This window comes from Hippopotamus amphibius, chromosome 8 (genome assembly GCF_030028045.1).
Source record: "Hippopotamus amphibius kiboko isolate mHipAmp2 chromosome 8, mHipAmp2.hap2, whole genome shotgun sequence".
NCBI classification, from domain to species: domain Eukaryota; kingdom Metazoa; phylum Chordata; class Mammalia; order Artiodactyla; family Hippopotamidae; genus Hippopotamus; species Hippopotamus amphibius.
This window is the reverse complement of record NC_080193.1, coordinates 144956533-144973573: the sequence shown is the minus strand read 5'-3', so window position 1 is coordinate 144973573 and position 17041 is coordinate 144956533. Positions and strand designations below refer to the sequence as shown.

The 17041-nt window shown below is 52.1% G+C and overlaps 1 protein-coding gene across 9 annotated transcripts in view; it reads left to right on the top strand.

Moving 5' to 3' along the window:
• HDAC4 (histone deacetylase 4) overlaps positions 1–17041 on the top strand; it is a 290477-nt gene that overhangs the window by 160685 nt on the left and 112751 nt on the right. The gene's annotated exons all lie outside the window — the stretch shown is intronic.

Here is a 17041-nt window from a genome sequence, read left to right as displayed (position 1 = left end):
ATTATGGTACATGTTTCTTTTGGGGTTATGGTTTTCTTTGGATATATGCCCAGGAGTGGGATGACTGGATCATATGGTAGTTCTATTTGTAGTTTTTTAAGGAACCTCCAAATTGTTTTCCATAGTGGCTGTACCAACTTACAGTCCCACCAACAGTGCAGGAGAGTTCCCTTTTCTCCACACCCTCTCCAACATTTGTGGTTTCCAGACTTTGTGATGATGGCCATTCTGACTGGTGTGAGTTGATACCTCATTGTGGCTTTGACTTGCATTTCTCTGATGATTAGTGATGTTGAGCATCTTTTCACGTGTTTGTTGGCCATCTGTATGTCTTCTTTGGAGAAATTCTATTTAGGTCTTCTGCCCATTTATCCATTTCTTTTTAAACACACTGTTGTTGGGCTTCAAAATTAAAATGTTCATGAAACAACAAAAAGCCATCCTCCCCACATTCTCTCTGGCCACTGGAAGAACCTGCTTTATGAGCATTTTCACTTATAGAGGAGATTTCATTTTAAATGACCCTAGACTCCGTGAAATGATTTGATGAAATAGTAGCTGAGGAGGATGGACCGCTTTTTATCTTCATCCTGAATCTGGTGCCACAGAGAACGTACCTGCTCCCCACGAGGCCCGTCAGTGATACCCGATGCCACCATCTTCTCTTTGCTTGTTCGGGGGTTTTCCTTCGCTTATTTTTGAAAGAAAAGTGCTCAAAGATGTTTTAAGATGCTGGATTCCAGGGAATGTGTCAGGGGATGAGGAATGTCCCACAGCTCAGTAACTTCTCCCAAGGGGGAGAAGTCCCTGCCTGGATTTAAAGCTGTTTTTGCAGCTTTAGCTGTTGAGTGACTGGGGTTAGAGACCCAGACCTTCCTTCAGATGGAGCCCGAGGACTGGAGTCTCCCGGAGCTGGCCGTGACCCCGCCATCCAAGATAAGCACATGCGGAGAGCATTGCAGTCTTTCACGTGGAGGCTCAGTGCTATTGGCTTCTTCCTTCATCTGCATTGAGCTCCCACTCGGGCTGACTGTTGGGGCCCCAGGACCGTCCCTGGGGCCGCCACTCCTAGAAGAGGGGTTTTCAGGCCTCCGGGAGAAGCAGCAAGGCCGGGCCTTCGGCGGGGACACAGCTTTCCTTAATTATTTCCAGCTTTCCAGAAGCTGGGTTTTCTACTGCTTAGTGGCTTTCTATTGTGAGGGCACCAATCCTGTGTTTATACCCTTAAAAAAAAAGGATGAAAGAAACAATGCATTTCCTTCTGTCAAGAATTTTTGTTTAAAATTAATTTTAAATAGGTCAATCTAAAGTGGAATTTAAATGAATGTGTTGTGAGTAAGTGGTTTTAGGGGATTAAAGCTAGAGGGTTTCATCATGCAATCGTGTTTCTCGCTTCTAATGATGCAGCATTTACGATTTCTCCATCTCATCCTTTAAAGAGACGTATAAAGAGATCTTAACAGCCAACGTCTGCCCCTTTTCTTGAGGATATATTTCAATATAAAGGGGCTTCAGCACTTGAGGAGTGGGATTTAAAGGCTCTGTGGTGGGGTCAGTGCAGCATTAAGGTATTAAAGGAATGGGCCTTGTCTTATGCTTCTCCCACGGTGCCAGGAGCAAGGGCTGGTTTCCACATGGGGGTTCCGGTCCCCGTGGCCAGCCGCCTTCCAGCCAGGAGCCTGGTGCCCACTGTGTAAATGCACGTCTTAGACACCCTCTGTTCGTAGGCAGCCAGGGAGGTCCAACTGGACTGTCGTTCAGTCCTTCATAATCACATGTGGTGAGAAGCGGAGAGACGTTTCCCTGGGCTGATTTCCACCGGGCTAATCTCCCCCCAGGGGGCACAACCCCCATCCCCAACACACACATGCACACACACAGACACAACATACACAGAGACACGCGCACACAACACAGCCCTTTCCCTCACAGGCCCAGTCACGAACTCGGGGATGTGTCGTCGGCTGTTCGCCACCAGCAGAAACTCTGTTCTCAGTTTTGTGTTTGTCATTGACTCGCTTTCTACTTATTTACTTATTCATTTATTTAGGAATGCCGTTGAGTTTTTTTTTAAAACTTAGTTTCTTTTAAAAACTGCTTTTGCCGTATACATCTGCTTTCTTAAACAGCATCCTATTTAGTTTTTCTTTTGTGAACTTTTTAAAAGTGGCATCCTAGGATACAGTCTTCTACAGCTCGCTTTTGTGTTACATTCAGTATTGTTCCTAAGACCCATTCACATCACTTTTCTGACTGTAAGACACTCACTTGCACTGATGAATGTGGTACCCACTCTCAGTATCCCACAGCTGATCTGTGGCTGGCTCTTGGGGCTGTTTCCGGTCAGAACTGCTCTAATGACGGTTCTTGCACTATGCTCTTTGTGCACACGGGCAGGAACTTTTCAAGCATGGATATATCTAGGAGTGGAATTACTGGGTCATAGAACCAAGATTTAGCTTTTTTTAAATATATATATATATATACTTATTTATTTGGCTACTCAGGGTCTTAGTCGCCGCTTGCAGAATCTTTGGTTGCGGCGTGTGGGATCTTTAGTTGCAGCATGCGGGATCTAGTTCCCTGACCAGGGATCACACCCGGGCCCCCTGCATTGGAAGCACAGAGTCTTAACCAGTGGACCGCCAGGGAAGTCCCAAGATTCAGCCTTGTAGGAGAGCGCTGATGAATTTCTGGAAAGCCCATCCTCATCGTAGCCTCTCTGACACTTGATAGCCCCAGGATGGGGTGGGTGTCTGTCCCCGTCTCACGGTGCTCTGACTGCCTTCTCTCCAGTACTGACACGGTCCTGCATTTTAGCCTTTTTTTGGCGGGGGTAGGGGTGGGGCATTAAGAACCCTTCTTCTGTGAAAAGCCTGTTTGTAATTTTTGCCATTTTGTTTTGGTCTTTCTTGTACTGACGTAGAGGAGTTTTGTATATACTATAGAGCCAAGTCCTTTGTCGGGTACTTTGTCAGTTGTGTAAAGCGTGGACTGCCTTCTTCAGGACTCAGCCTTTCAATTTTAAATAGTGTCTCATGAGCAGAAATTCTTAATGTAAATGTAAAAGTGATCAGTTTTATCTTTTGTGGTTAAGCACTTTTTACATCTTGAGTTTTTCTTTCTGAGATCATGAGAATATTTTCCAAACAGTGTCTACAAAAAGTTTTAAAATTTTGCCTTTCACATTTGAGTCTTAATCCATGTAGAATTACTCTTGATCTACAGCGTGAATAGGGGTGAATTCCATCTTCCTTCCATAGACAGAAACGTTGGATACACCATCTTTTCCATAGTTCCGTGCAGAGGACACATACCACCGTCTTCAGCTTCGACTGCTTCTGCCTTGTTCTTCTATATCATTTGAGAATCACCTTGTCAAGTTCACAAAATATGCTGCATTCCATCGATAGATCAGTTTGGAGAGCACTGATGTCGTTGTGATAGTAAGTCTTGTCCTTCAATCATTTACAATATCTATCAGCAACCTTTTATAATTTTTATCCATAAAGGTCCTTCCTATCTTTTGTTAGATAGAATTCTTGGTACTTTGTACTTTTTAAAATACTGTATTTTCTACTTGTTGCATTAATATTGGAATGCAGTTGGCTTTTCTTTATGTTGAGCTTACCTAGCACTTTGTTAAATGACCTCATTAACTTCTCTGTCATCCTCTTTTTTTTAATGGGGGAGGAGTTCTATATTTTGATCACAGAGTCTTGCGAATTGTGACTCGTGGTGGCGTCTTGCCTTTCTGCTCGCACCGTGCCCCCATCAGCCAGCTGCTCTGCAGTGGTGTGGCCTGGAATCTTGTCTCCGTCAGGGTTCACCTTTAAGAGCAGTATTCGCTGTGGTTTTTCTCTTTTTTAAATAGATCCCCTTTTTCAGGTTAAAGAAATTCCCTTTTATTCACAGTTTGCTAGGGGCTTTTATAATGAACAGTTGTTGGGTTTCACGGTGTGCTTGTTTTTGTTATGGTGATAGTCAGGATTAACGCAGTGAATTACCTGTGTGGATGTTCTGTATAGACGTTGTATTTCTCATTTTAAAATGCCAATTTTTTTGTCCATTATCTTTTTTATAGACTGCTAGATCAAGCTTGCTAATATTTCATTTGGGAATTTTGTGGCTATATTCAAGACCAGGACTGTAATTTTTCTTTTTTATACTGGCTTTGGTTTTTGCCACGGGGTTTTATACTAGCCTCACAGGTGAGCCAGGAGCACTCTTTATTTCTCTCTTCTCCTTAAAGTGTTGTTTAAAATTGAATGATTAGTTAGTGGAAAGGTTGATAATACTGCCTCTAATATGATCTGTGTGGAAAGATTTTAAAGTATTGATTCAATTTAGTTTATGAATATAGAGTTACTCTAGTTTCTATTTTTCGTCTACTTGAGAAAGTTATATTTTTCTAGAAATTTATCTATTTTATGTAGGTTTTAAAATTGATTGACCTAAAGGTGTTGATTGTATTTTCAGTTTCTGCCGTATTAGAAGTTTGATGACCTTTTAAATTCCTCATGTTTTAAGTTTCTGCTTTTCCCTCATTTTCTAAATCACTCTTATCAGAAGAATATCCATTTTCTTGGTCGTTTCAAAGGACCACTTTTTATTGTGTTGGTGTGTTTGAGTGTAGAGAACATTTTCCATTTATTTATGTGTTTATTACCTGCTTGCATCTGTTTTCCTTGGATTTGTTCTAGTGTTTTTATTGTATCCTTATTATTGTCAGATATAATCATTGAAGGTTATCAGCTTTCCTCTAAGTATAGTAAGAGCAGAACCTCTCAAGTTATTATGTGCACCTTTTTCGTTATCTTTCCATTCTAATTGTGTTGAAATGGTTGTTAGGATTTCTACTTTGACACAGAAGATATTTAGAAATGTAATGAAAAATTTTGTATCTTTGTATCATAAAACTGTTTAGACACACTTAGAAGCAGAGGGACTAGTAGGAGGGGCCCTCACGTTCTCGTCAGGTAACTTGGCAGAGTCAGGTGGCGTCCAGCAGGTTTCATCTGTGTCCCACCTCCCCCCGTCTTCACCCTCGCGGTCGTTTTGAATCAAATCCCACACCTTGTACCATATCCCCCGTGAGTATCCCAGTACCTGCCTCTAAAAGATGGGGACTCTTTGTTTTCAGCATAAGTATAATGCTATTTTCATATTTAAACAAGGTCAAGAGTTCTTTACTTTTATTCGATGTTCACCTAGTGTTTGTATGTCCCTGATGTGTGTGTGTTTTAATTGGAGTAGCATTGACCTGCCACACTGTGCTGGTTCCAGGTACACAGCATAGTGATTCTGTATTTCTGTACATCAAAAGATGTCCCCACGGTAAGCCTCGTCACCATCTGTCACCGTACAGGGGTACTACAGTCTTACTGTGTCCCCTGTGCTGGACATTACAGCCCTGTGACCTGTTCATCTTGTGTCTGCGAGCGTGGACCTCACCTGGTTCCCTCACACCCCTGCCTTTCTCCCCTCTCACAGCCACCCGTTTGTTCTTGTATCTGTGAGTCGGTTTCTGTTAACGTTTGTTCATTTGTTTTGTTTGTTAGATTTCACGTATGTGAAATCATATGGTATTTGCCTTCCTCTGTGTGACTTATTTCACTTAGTATAATACCCTCTAGCTCCATCCATGTTTTCACAAATGGCACGATTTTATCCTTTTTTATGGCTCATGTCCCATTGTGTTTATATACCACATCCTCTTTGTCCATCACCTTGATGGTGTTTAAAGCATGTGCTTTTTTAGTTTGGCGTCCATTTAATGCTCGTGCATGGTGCCTGGTCTGTCTCCAGTTCATCTGCAAGTGATCCACCACCCTCCCCCCTGCTTTTTTTTTTTGACCCTTGCCATTCATCTCTGAAAATCCTGGGTCGTTTGTCCTGTTTCCCTATGTTCCAGATTTTGCTTGATTTCATCCCTGTCTTGTCATTTGAAACAGACCTCTGTTGCCTGTGTTTCCCGTGCATTGGTGGTTACACCTGGAGGTGTGATCAGACTCAGGTGTGATTATCTCTGGCTGGGCTCCAGATCCCCTGCCACTGCTTTGGGAGTCCACCCCCGTCCGCTACCACCCCGCCCCTCCAGCAGTTACGTGTGCACAGTTACCGTGTGAACGTCTGTTTTCTGCCCGACCCCACGGAGGGCAGGTGTCCCAGGGCCCGCCGACGCCCCCTCCCCCCCACCAGCCTCTGGCCCACGGTTTCCACCATCGGTACAGCTCCACAAGTTAGATACTCTCACGTGTCTCCTTCCTGTCTGCCTGGATCAGCTGCACGCTGGTCATGTTCTCTGCTCCCCTTTCGTCCTACTTCTCAGGCTTTCTGTGGCTTTTCTCTTCCCCGAAGGCTTGTCAGTGAGTTTGCAGCCTGTCTTAGTGTTTGGTCATCCGTCTGCCCCATGTGTGTTTCCCCGAGCACGTCGTCCTGGCCTGGCTGGTATTTGTCTCCGTGTGGAGCTGGCTCACTATTTTCTGGCTGTTTCCGCACTTCTCTCATCAGGCAGCCGCCCTGGTCCACAGGGTCTCTGACCTTTCTCATGTCCACGGCTCCACTTTGAAATTGTCTCGCTTGTTGCTGGTGCTGGTGCTGGCCTATTTCCCCACTTGGCTGTGTTTTCCATGTCTCCCCCGGTTCTGGAGATGCTCGGCCATCTGTCTTCAGGGGCTGCCTCTGAGGCTGACCTCTGACCTTCACAGTTCGGGGCCCATACTCTGGAACCGACACTTGGGCCTGAAGCGCAGGCTCCGACCTCCCTGCTGAGTGGTGGGGTGGACGGGCAGCAGGTGACAAGGGAGCCAGGATGGAGGATGGGGGGGGATGAGAAAGGATGGAGGATGGGGGGGTGAGAAAGAATGGCGGATGGGGGGAGGGGTGAGAGGATGGAGGATGGGGGAGGGGGGAGAGAGGATGGAGGATGAGGGGTGAGAGAGGATGGAGGATGGGGGGTGAGAGGATGGAGGACGGGGGGGTGAGAGAGGATAGAGGACGGGGGGGTGAGAGAGGATGGGGGAGGGGGGAGAGAGGATGGAGGACGGGGGGTGAGAAAGGAGCGGAGCAGGGGCCTCATTGACGCGATGCTCTGGTTTATACAGAAACGTCGTGATCGCCTAGATTCTGCCCCTGTCTTAATTCTCTTCCCTACGTGCTCCTGTCCTACAAAGAGCTTTTTATTTCTTTGCAAAGGAGCGGGGAGGTGGGAGGGGGAAGATCTGGCCTAAACTCCGTGTCCGCAGCCGCTGTGGGGCCAGCACCGGCCCTGAGGAGACGAGGCCAGTATTTGTTCCTCCCTCTGCATCACAGTGAATCCCTCCCGTGTGTTTGGTGCCTGGTAAAGCTGGAGTGTCTGCATCCTGTCCACATCCCCTGGAGATGAGAATCCGTTCTGGCTCCGTGTCTGCGGGGACCCAGGGACCCCTCCCCTGTGCTGCTGTGGGCACAGCAAGGTGGCGGAGCAGGAGGCCGGGCCGGGGCCGCACCGTCGGGAGCGGGCGGACAGCGGGCTGCTCCCTGCGGGGCTGACTCCGCACTCCTGGCATTGGAGGGGTTCGGAGTCTGGGTGATGCCACCCCGCGGGGTCACAGCCGGAGAGGGTGGAGGGCGGCGGCCGTCTTTCCTTGCCCGGGAGGCCAGATGTGCTCAGCTCCGCCAGGCCTGTCCCGCCGGGTCGCCGCCCCGGGCTCTTCTCCCTGCGCTTGTGCCTCCGTGCTCCAGGCTGCCTCCCGGCCCCGCGATGGACACCGGGTCCCACGCACCACCCCAGCCACGTGCCCGCTGCCCCCACGTGGGGTTCTGAGCTCACACCAGCCCCACCCCCGTCCGCGTGTGCGCCCGTTCCTCCTCGTGCTTGACCCCACGCTGGCCGTTTGAGGGCCAGGTCTGTGCCGCGGGCCCTGGGAGCTGCCGCCACAGGGCCTGGCCTGGGTTTCTCTCATCGGCTTCACCTGGAAACACACCCTTTGCGCCTGGAAGTGGAGGCCGCGGAGCTGCTTTCCAGGAGCGGTCCCGCCTCCCGCCCTGCTGTCCCCACGGTGGTGGCGCGTGGTGGTCTCGCTGGTGTCTGCGGACACTCGGGGACGCCCAGCGGGGACCCCGCAGGGAGGACCGCAGCAGCTGCGGGAAGGGTCCTCTTGGTGGCGGACGCTGGCCGGACGGCCAGGCCTCAGGGTGTTGACGGGCTGTAGACTCTTCCAGGCAGGAGCCCTTTGAAAACGTGTCGCTCAGGGAGGCGGTGTGAGTGGGTGGAGGTGAAATCTGACTTTGGTGAAGAGACAGTGGAGAAAACATCACCTGGTGTTCGTGGTAGCTTTATCGTTTCAGCAGTGAAATAAGATTTCAGGGGTTTTCTGTTTCCGCCTCTGCTCGGCAGGCCGGGTTAGCTCGGCCGTGCTTTTCTGCCTGTCTCTGGTGCCGGTTGGGTGGCGCAGACCTGGCCCGGCTGTGCCTTTGGGGCCGTTGTCTCAGCCGTGAGCAGAAGCTCACAGAGCGGATCCCGTGGCTTCCCGGGCCCAGAGCTCTTCAGGAAAAGCAGGGAGTTTTCTTCCGTGGACAGCGCCGGACTGCGGGTGCTGGAGCAAGCCAGCGGTCACGGGGGAGGCCCTGCCTGTGGTCAGGACGGAATCCAGAGCCCGAGCCGTGGGCGGGGAGACGAGGGGTCAGCGGCCCGCTGGTGGGGGAGGTGCTCTCAGAGCTCTGGGCGGGGGTGGGGCCGACGGCCCGAGCGATGCTGGAGCCCCCAGGGACCCACCCGCTGCAGCCGGGCAGGGCCTGGGCCCTGATGCTGCCGAGTCCCGAGCTGCTGACTCGGCCCAGCCTGGGGACCACGGCCCCCAGGTGACCTGCGCTGCACCGCATCGCCCTGGGGTACCTGGGCTTAGCATCCCGTCCTGAGTCTGCCCGTGACCTTTGCTGTGTGGCCTCGGGCAAGTTCCTTACACTCCCTGCACTTCAGTTTCCCCGCCTGTCAGATGGGGATGACAGCTGGTATCCATCCCACGGGGTCCCTGTTCACACGTTACACGAGCGTAGGCCAGCAGCCCACAGGACCGGCACCCACAGTGACACGTTTACTGACCTGGAGGAAGCAGGGGGTTTGCCTGCTCCACCATCCTCGCCTGCCTCCAGCCTGGAGCACACGCGCTGCTCCGGTGTGTTTCTCATTGCTTTAGAGGAGTGATCGACTCCCGTCTTGTCTGGAAGGCAGACGCACGGGTAAGCCAGGGCCTAAAGGAATGAGCCGCTCCCTTCTTGACGTGTAGGTATGTGCAAGGAAACCACAACTCAGAGGGTTGCATTTAATAGACTCCACGTGTGTCACGTCCTCTCCCTGCCCCAGACCAGGTTAAAAAAACCTTCCCCATGTGTACATGTGTAAATACTTCCATATAGTATATGTTTGTTTATTTACATTTTGATGTCAACTGAAAACAAAACAATATAAAACATAACAGCCTGTTCTTGCACCACAGTATTTTTTGTTTTTATTTTTCAAGCATAATTTATGTTATAGTGAGTTTTTCACATAAGCTTATTTCTTTGGTGCTGCCTGTATATGTCTAAAGGAGGCAAAAAGAAATGAGGTACATGCTCGTCTACATAAGAAACTGAGGTGGGGGCCACTTGTGGTATTCACATTCCCTACGGAGTATGTTTAAATGTTTACATTAAAAAGCACTTCTGACTTCTCTACCTCATTTCCTTTTTGCGCGTGCACGCGCGCACACACATACACACACGCACACACACACACACACACACACAGTGTTAAATAGAATAATTGTAATTCAGTTCAGGGCACCTTTGGGGAAAATGATATTGCATATAAATCAGTATTTTGCGTGGAACTTGGTTATGACTGTTCAGCCCTTTGAATTATATTTTTAATAAATTATGCACCCAGAGTTCTGCGGTGAGATGGCCAGTTGAACACACGTTTCTAATTTCGCTCGCTCCTGAAATTCACAAAAGCTCCAGTAAAGGCATATATGTTGTAAACTGTGTCACCCCAAAACCCAGGTTGTGGTCTCTACTGTTTCCCACTGAAGGGACCCAGTTGTCCCTGGAGAAACACCTGATTCCGGTGGGGACCACGCAGTGCAGGAAGAGCCAGGGACACCTTGTCACAGCCACACAGCTCGCTGCTCCTGGGAACTTACACGCAGGGCTGCTCGGGGCGTTTGCGCTTTAGGGCGGGAAGACAGAGGCTCAGGTCGCCTGGTCCCGAAAACCAAAACTCTCCTCCCTGCTCACACGCGGAGCGCACTGCGGGGCCAGCTTGTTCTTTTTAAAAATTGGCAAATAAAGGAAGAGAATCCAGCACTTGCCCTGCCTTTCTTCCAGAAACTGTGAGAATAACAGTTGACTTGGGGCCCGTGGTCACTATACAAGTACTATAGCTTGCAGATCAAGAGGGGCAGACGGGTCTAGAAAAGCCCTGACGACACCATCCGTGAGCACCTCAGCTGCCGACAGCACAGGGGCCCGAGGGGCACAGGACCTCCCCAGGGAGGCGGCCCTGCTGGGACCGGAGCTGCGTCCCCCGGGCCTGCGGACCCCTTCCAGCTCCCAGGCGTAGTCAGCATGGGACAGGTGACCCGCATCTTCAGTCCATCAACTGGAGGGGGTGTGGGGTGAGGGAGGAGGGCGGGGGAGCCTTTAGATTAAAAAGAATTCAGAGGATATATCAGCCAATTGCAGTGTATGGACCTTAGTTGAGTTTTTGTTGAATAAAGTTGAAAAAAATGTGTATGAGACTCTCTCAAACATGGAAATGCCTTCTGGCTATTTGATAATATCACCAAGTTGTTAATTTATTTGGATAGGTTGATGGTACTCGACTGTGTTTTTTAAAAGTTCATTTAGAGACACCAAAGTTCTGTGGATAACATGCTGTGCTGGCTGGTCAGCTTCAGGATAATCTAGAAGAATGGGCAGTGGGCAGGTGTGGGAAGAAAAGACTGGCCATGAGGTGGCAGCTGTTGGAACTGGATGATGGATACATGGGAGTTGATTATACCATTCTCTTTGCCTTTGTGTTTTCTTAAAATTTTCCCTGAAAAATAAAAGTATGTATTCCAGAGAAAGGTCGTCAGCTCACAAAGGTGGGGGCACAGAAAAGGAAACGTCACCAACAGTCTGGAAGTCGGAACGCAGAGCCAGCCAGTCACAACCGCTTAGGCAGTTTGGGCAGAAAAAGCCAGATTCTGAGCTGCCCGTCGGTGCGGCCAAGAGCCCAGAGGACGGATGCCATGGCATCCTCAAAGAACAGCCCCACGTCCCGCCCTTGGGGACAGGAGCGAAAGGAGGCTGGGTCAGATGGAACGGAGGCTGGCAGAGCAGCAGACGCGATCACAATTCCAAGCCGCTGCGCTGGGCGCCTGAGCCTCCAGCCAGGGGCGCCTGGCACGTCCAGACTCCTGCCAGCTCCCCGCACCACCCAGCGGAGCTCAGCGTTGAGAACCCCTCTCTGCTCGCAGCGGCCAGCTAGGGTTCACGCCTCCGGGGATCGTACTCAGGGTCACGTCCGCAGAAATTACTCAAAACCCAGTGAAATGCTTAAAGGATACATTTAAGGACATCTCAAATAGAGTCGCACATTAGACACAGAAAAGGAAGACAGGAGAGGATGAAAGTCAGTAGATTGTCCCAGAGATTTCCCACCCAAGTGTCAGAAGTTTCAGAAGGGAAAGCAGGAGACAGGGGATCATCAACAGAAGACAGAAGCTGCCCGCGACTGCCGGGCACGCACTTCCGCCCTGAACAGGCCAGCCGCGGGCCCCACGGTGGGTGCGGGTCCTCGCCAAGCCCCCCTTCTGAGGTCTCCGAACACTGGGGCAGGGAGAAGGCTTTTAGACGTCCAGGGGGAAAGGCAGGGACGAAGGGTCCTGAATCAGAGTGGCTCCAAGTTTTCTAACAACAGTATTGAGAGCAAGGAGGCCACAGAGCACTGCCTTCACTGTCCTGGAGGAAGTGACTTTCAAGCTGGAATTCTGTCCGCACCCAGAGTAACGCTATGTCGACAGGGAAATAAGTGCATCTTCAGAGAATGAAACCTGACGTGCCTCCTTTTTCACACCATGCTCGGAGCCTGAGTTCCTGCAGAAAGAGGGTGAACCAAGAGAGACAGATGAGAGGGAAAAGGGATTGGGTGATGCACTCTGGGACAGAGACCACAGGGATCCCTGGGGGACGAGGGAGCCGGCCTCAGGAGGGCAGCCGTGCAGGAGGTGCTGGGCCGCCCGGGTGGACCTCCCTGCCCTCCGGCCTCACTCACCAGAAGACGGGCTTCTCTCCGCGGGGCCTCCTGTGCCCCTCACACCTGGAGGACGGCCTGGGTGGAGCTGCAGGAAGCAGGGCAGCCCTGGTCCACGTGACAGCCTCACCAGGTGCTGCACTCGGGTTGGCCCTTGGTTTCCCGGGGTCACTCCTGGCCTTGCTCCAGTGGAGCCCTTTTGGTCACCTGTACGGGACGCTGAAGGCAGCCTGGACTCGAGACTGTCTTTTCCTGGGAACTTTGTCACCTGCCCTCCCACAGCTCCTGTGCTTGCTGCTGTCATGTAGAGAACACGTGCTTAGGGACCCATTGTAGATGTTATAACCAGCAAGAGAAGCAGGGGTCCTGGACAAAGTCAGGTTGTTGTTGGGGGCATGGGCGTGTGGTTTGGGGCGCAGAGAGCCATGCTCTGGCTCTGGTTCTGGTTGGGGGAGGGCGGTGCCTGTGTCACCTGTTACTCTTCCTTCCCTTACACGTGGGTTCTCCAGGATGTGTGACACGTTTCACCGTAAAAGATGAAAACATTTTGAGATAAATTATGCATTTCTAATATAGCCCTCCCTTTCTCTTCCTCCGCCACCCCCTGCCGTCTCCCTCCCTCCCTCACACAGGCAGGCAAATGTCAGTGTAAGAGGAAATCGTGGTTACACAGCTGAAACAGCTATTATTTTCCCCTGGGTTTGAATGAGTCCTTTACTTGAACGGACCCTAAACTTTGGCCCTGTTCTCTAGAGAATAGTCCTTCTCTTCGTTTCCTGTCTCTACGATGACATGAAATCGTGTTATGAAAAGAGGACCCCACCCACGTAATGGAAAATCACAGTGTCCTTTTTTTCTGATCATTTATTTAAAAAAAAATGAAAGACCAGCAGATTTTTTTTTCTATTTCTGATTGAGAACTTATAATCCACAGCACAGGCTTGCCATTTCTTACTGAAACTCTGAATATAGTCTTTGTGCTTCTACTAACGTCATGGCTCTGATTGTATTAATATGTTTCTCAAGGCACAACCTATAAAAGCAATTTTCTACTCTTCCATAAAATATTCATGAGAATACAGGCTTTTTTGTTTTGATGCTGCATTCTTGAAGTAGAGAAGGTTTCATTGTTTCTTCAGGGTGCTTTGGGTCAAAAGCACCAGCAGCTTCTGCTGGGAACTCATGGCATTTCAGAGAGTTTCTGATACAGAAATAGTCCGAGTCATGTTTGACGCACCCGCCAGCGACGGGAATGAATGGGGCCTGTGGGTCTGATCCCGCAGCTGGTGCTCCGGCCGGACCTGGGGACCACTTGGCCGCTTCCCCACCCCCGTGGCTTCCCCAGGCTGAGCACACGAAGGGGGAGAAGGACCCTCGCCTGGGTCCGCTGGCCCTGAGTGAGTTCCAGCGTTGGTTTGCGTGTCCATCTGTAGACGCAGTGCTGTCTTCAGAGGTGAAGAAATGGCAGGAGCTGGTCACGGTGTGTCTGACGGAGGTGATGTCTAGCTTTGCAATCTCTTTGCTCTGTTTTTGACTTTCTTGAGCAGAAGAATGAAGTATTATGTGAAGCCTTCAGAGGGTAAGCCCAGGCAGGACTTGCATCCGTTTCTGAGAGTTAGGAAACATGGAGGAAACCTGGTGAGCCCAGCGGTGCCTTGGGCTGAGGACAGCACGTGCCCCCCACCTCGTGCCCGCTCTGTGCCGCCCTGCGGTGCACTGTGGGCAGGAGGGGCTTGCCTGGGGGTCTCCTGGCCACCCCGCACCCCCTCCCCCGGGGCCCGTCTGCTCTGGTGTCTGCTCTGGGGTGACCAGGGCCTGTTTCCTTCTAAGTGTCCCTGCGACTCCAGGCTCAAGGGCACCTGAGAAAAAGGGGAGTAAACAAAGCGAACCTCAGCTCGAGTGTGGTGGGGGTGACAGCCCCCTCTCCCCGTGCCCCCTGCCCCACCCCATCCACATGGCCCAGTCCTGCCAGGCGCCTGCAGCGTCCTCCCATCCTGCCCTTTGGTCCCTTGTGGCCACCACCCCATCTCTTTCACCCCCAGCGCCCCGGTGCCAGCCCCTCTGCGTCTGAGGCCCGGCCTCCCCCACGCTGCCAGCACCCCCCCCACACACACCCGCCCCGGCCTGCAGGCCCTGCCTGGGGTCTGCAGGTGCAGGACCTGCTCCTGAGCGGGCGGTCCGGGCTCCTCCTCTGCCGCAGCATCCCTGCCCCTTCACTTCCGCCCGGACTTCTGGGTCCCGGCTCGCCCTGCCCCTTCTGTCTCAGCGATGCAGCCCCCGCGTGCACCCTGCCCCACGCCTTCCGTCAGCCCTGCTGCCCTCGCCATCCTCACAGCAGACCTGCCACAGGCTGGACTGCGGGCAGCGCCCAGCACACACGAGGCCCTGCAGGTTTCCGCAGTCCGTGAGCGCCCGCCTGGAGACGTTTGGCCCGTCGTATTTTTGGAGCTAATGAAAAGGATCCCTTAAAGTTGTTTCATGTTCAGTTTTTGAAGATGTTACTACCGGCCATTTCTGATGGCCCGCTGACCGCCTGTGAAGAGTGAGCGGGGGGCAGGGCTCCGGCCCAGCACCTTGGGGACGGCCTTTCCTCCGCAGCCTCTAGGTCACCTCGGCACGTCGCAGGACGGGGGGCCACGCCTGACCCCCCCACCACCGGGCAAGTGAGGTGATCCTGCTTACAAGATGCGGCCAATATGGTTGTTTCATTCATTCTCTGTGGTTATTTCTTAAACTAAACTACTGCTCCCTGACTAGACAAGCACAGTGTAAGAGGGACACCGCAGTCTCACCTATGACCCTGGACTCAGATGTGCACAAGGACATGGTCACAGGCTGAATCCGTCAGTGACTCTGTGTGTGTGTGTGTGTGTGTGTGTGTGTGTGTGTGTGTGTGTGTGTAACCCAGGAAGACAAAGTCCGGTGTATCCTTAGAAAGCAAAGGCCAGCTCAACTGAGGAGGTCTGCTGGTAACTCACCTATAACCCTTGAAGGAACTAGGCAGGTAAACCGGTTAATAGAAGAACCTTCCAGTCACATCCGTGGATGCCAAAGGGGAGCCGGAAAAGCCCGCCCCCATTCACAGCAGCAGTGCTCCTCAGGAAGCGTTTGGCACTGTCCATGGTGAAGCAGGATCATACACCACCCCCGCCCCGCCCCGCCTGGAGAAAGGAAAACAGGAGCTGAGTTTCCTTCGAGCCGCAGGTCACGTTCTCCTCTAAGTTTCTTTCCCGAGGCCTCCTCCCTGCCCTCCATAGTAATCTGTTCCTTAAAAGAAGCAAATGGGGGGAAATAGTGAGGTTTTGTAAAACTGGTGTTGTTTAGACAGTTTTTCCATTTTGCTATATTTCATAATAAAAATGATCAAAAAAAGAAAAGAAAGGAAATTAATAAAACCCAGTCTTGAGCAGCTGTGTGTGGTGAGGGAGGGGTGGGGTCCCACGGTTTCCTGGGCCTGTTCACGAAAACAGTTTATTTGTGTAGATGTTTCTCACATAAATTTCAGATAAACACCTCTTAACATCAAGTCTGATACCAAACTAGAAAAAAATAAAGACGTACATTTAAAGAGTTGGGGGCTGCACGTCACTGATTTGGGGGAAGAAACCAGAGAGAAACAGTCAGCTGGTATTTACTGCAGGCTCGTCAGGGCTTCAAAGAGAGAGGTGGATATTTTCTGAAAATGAATGAATGCTCTGGATGTTTCTCCATTCCCTGTGGCCAGGCCCCAGGCATTCCTCGCCCAGAAGCTGCTCCAGGCTCTGGGGGCCTCCGGTGGAGGCCAGGGCTCGGCCCGGGAGCGGGGGAGGTGGTGTACAGCCAGGCCCCCCTCTGCCCCGGGCGGCATCCCGCGCTCAGCCAAGGTGAGCACCCTGCAGGTGTGAGGCCACGTTTTAGTCCAGGACACCGGGGCTCAGGGAGTCGGCTCGGGGCTTAGAGCCCAGGGCTTTGCCAGAGCCAGGCCCCTCCCCACCTCCCCTCGCTCATCAGGAGGGTGCCCGGCCTGGGACGTGCCTCCGGGGCGGTGACCCCAGAAAGGCCCGGTCCCGAGGGGCGGTTCCACCTACGGGCCATTTTTCCAGAATCTGTGGGCTGTGGGGCACAAATTTCCTGAGGAACTGGGTTCTGCCGGGCCTGCGGCTGGCCCACGCTCACTCAGAGAGGTCCTGGGGCGAGGTCAAATGCGTCACAAGGTCCTCCCTGCAGAGGGCCCGGGCGGAGCCGCCGGGATAAGACCCCGTGCCCGGTGGGGATGGCTCTGAGGGTGAGGAGGTGGCCTTGGCGGCCCTTGTCTGCTGGGTCTGGGCTCCCAGCGGAGCCCCGAGCCCCCCGGAGGGCGAGGTTCGGGCTCCGGCCCCCGGGTCTGGTGCGTGTCTGTGTGTGAGCCCAGAGCGGGTTGCCAGGGGGCTCTCTGGAAGGGCCGGGGGCCGTGGCCTCTGTGCTGGGCTGTCTCCGCTCCTGGAGGGACTCTGCGAGCAGAGCCCAGGGCCTCATCCGTGAAGCGCGGAAACTGCACAGGAGCCTCGCAGGGAAGGAAGCGGCTCGCAGCCGGTGCTCCCCGGCTTCTTAGGTGCCGTCCCGTCGTGAGGGGGCCACCCACGTTGGGTTATTTTGTGATATCCGTAATTTAAGGCTTTCTTTCTGCATCTTTTCCTCACTTTAATTTGGTATTGATTTGTTAGCATTAAGACCGATGCAGGCTCTTTCTCGGCCACACATGAGTGCAGGGAAGACAGTCCGTTTCTTAGCGAAGAGCAGAAACAGTGACCCTGGCGCGTG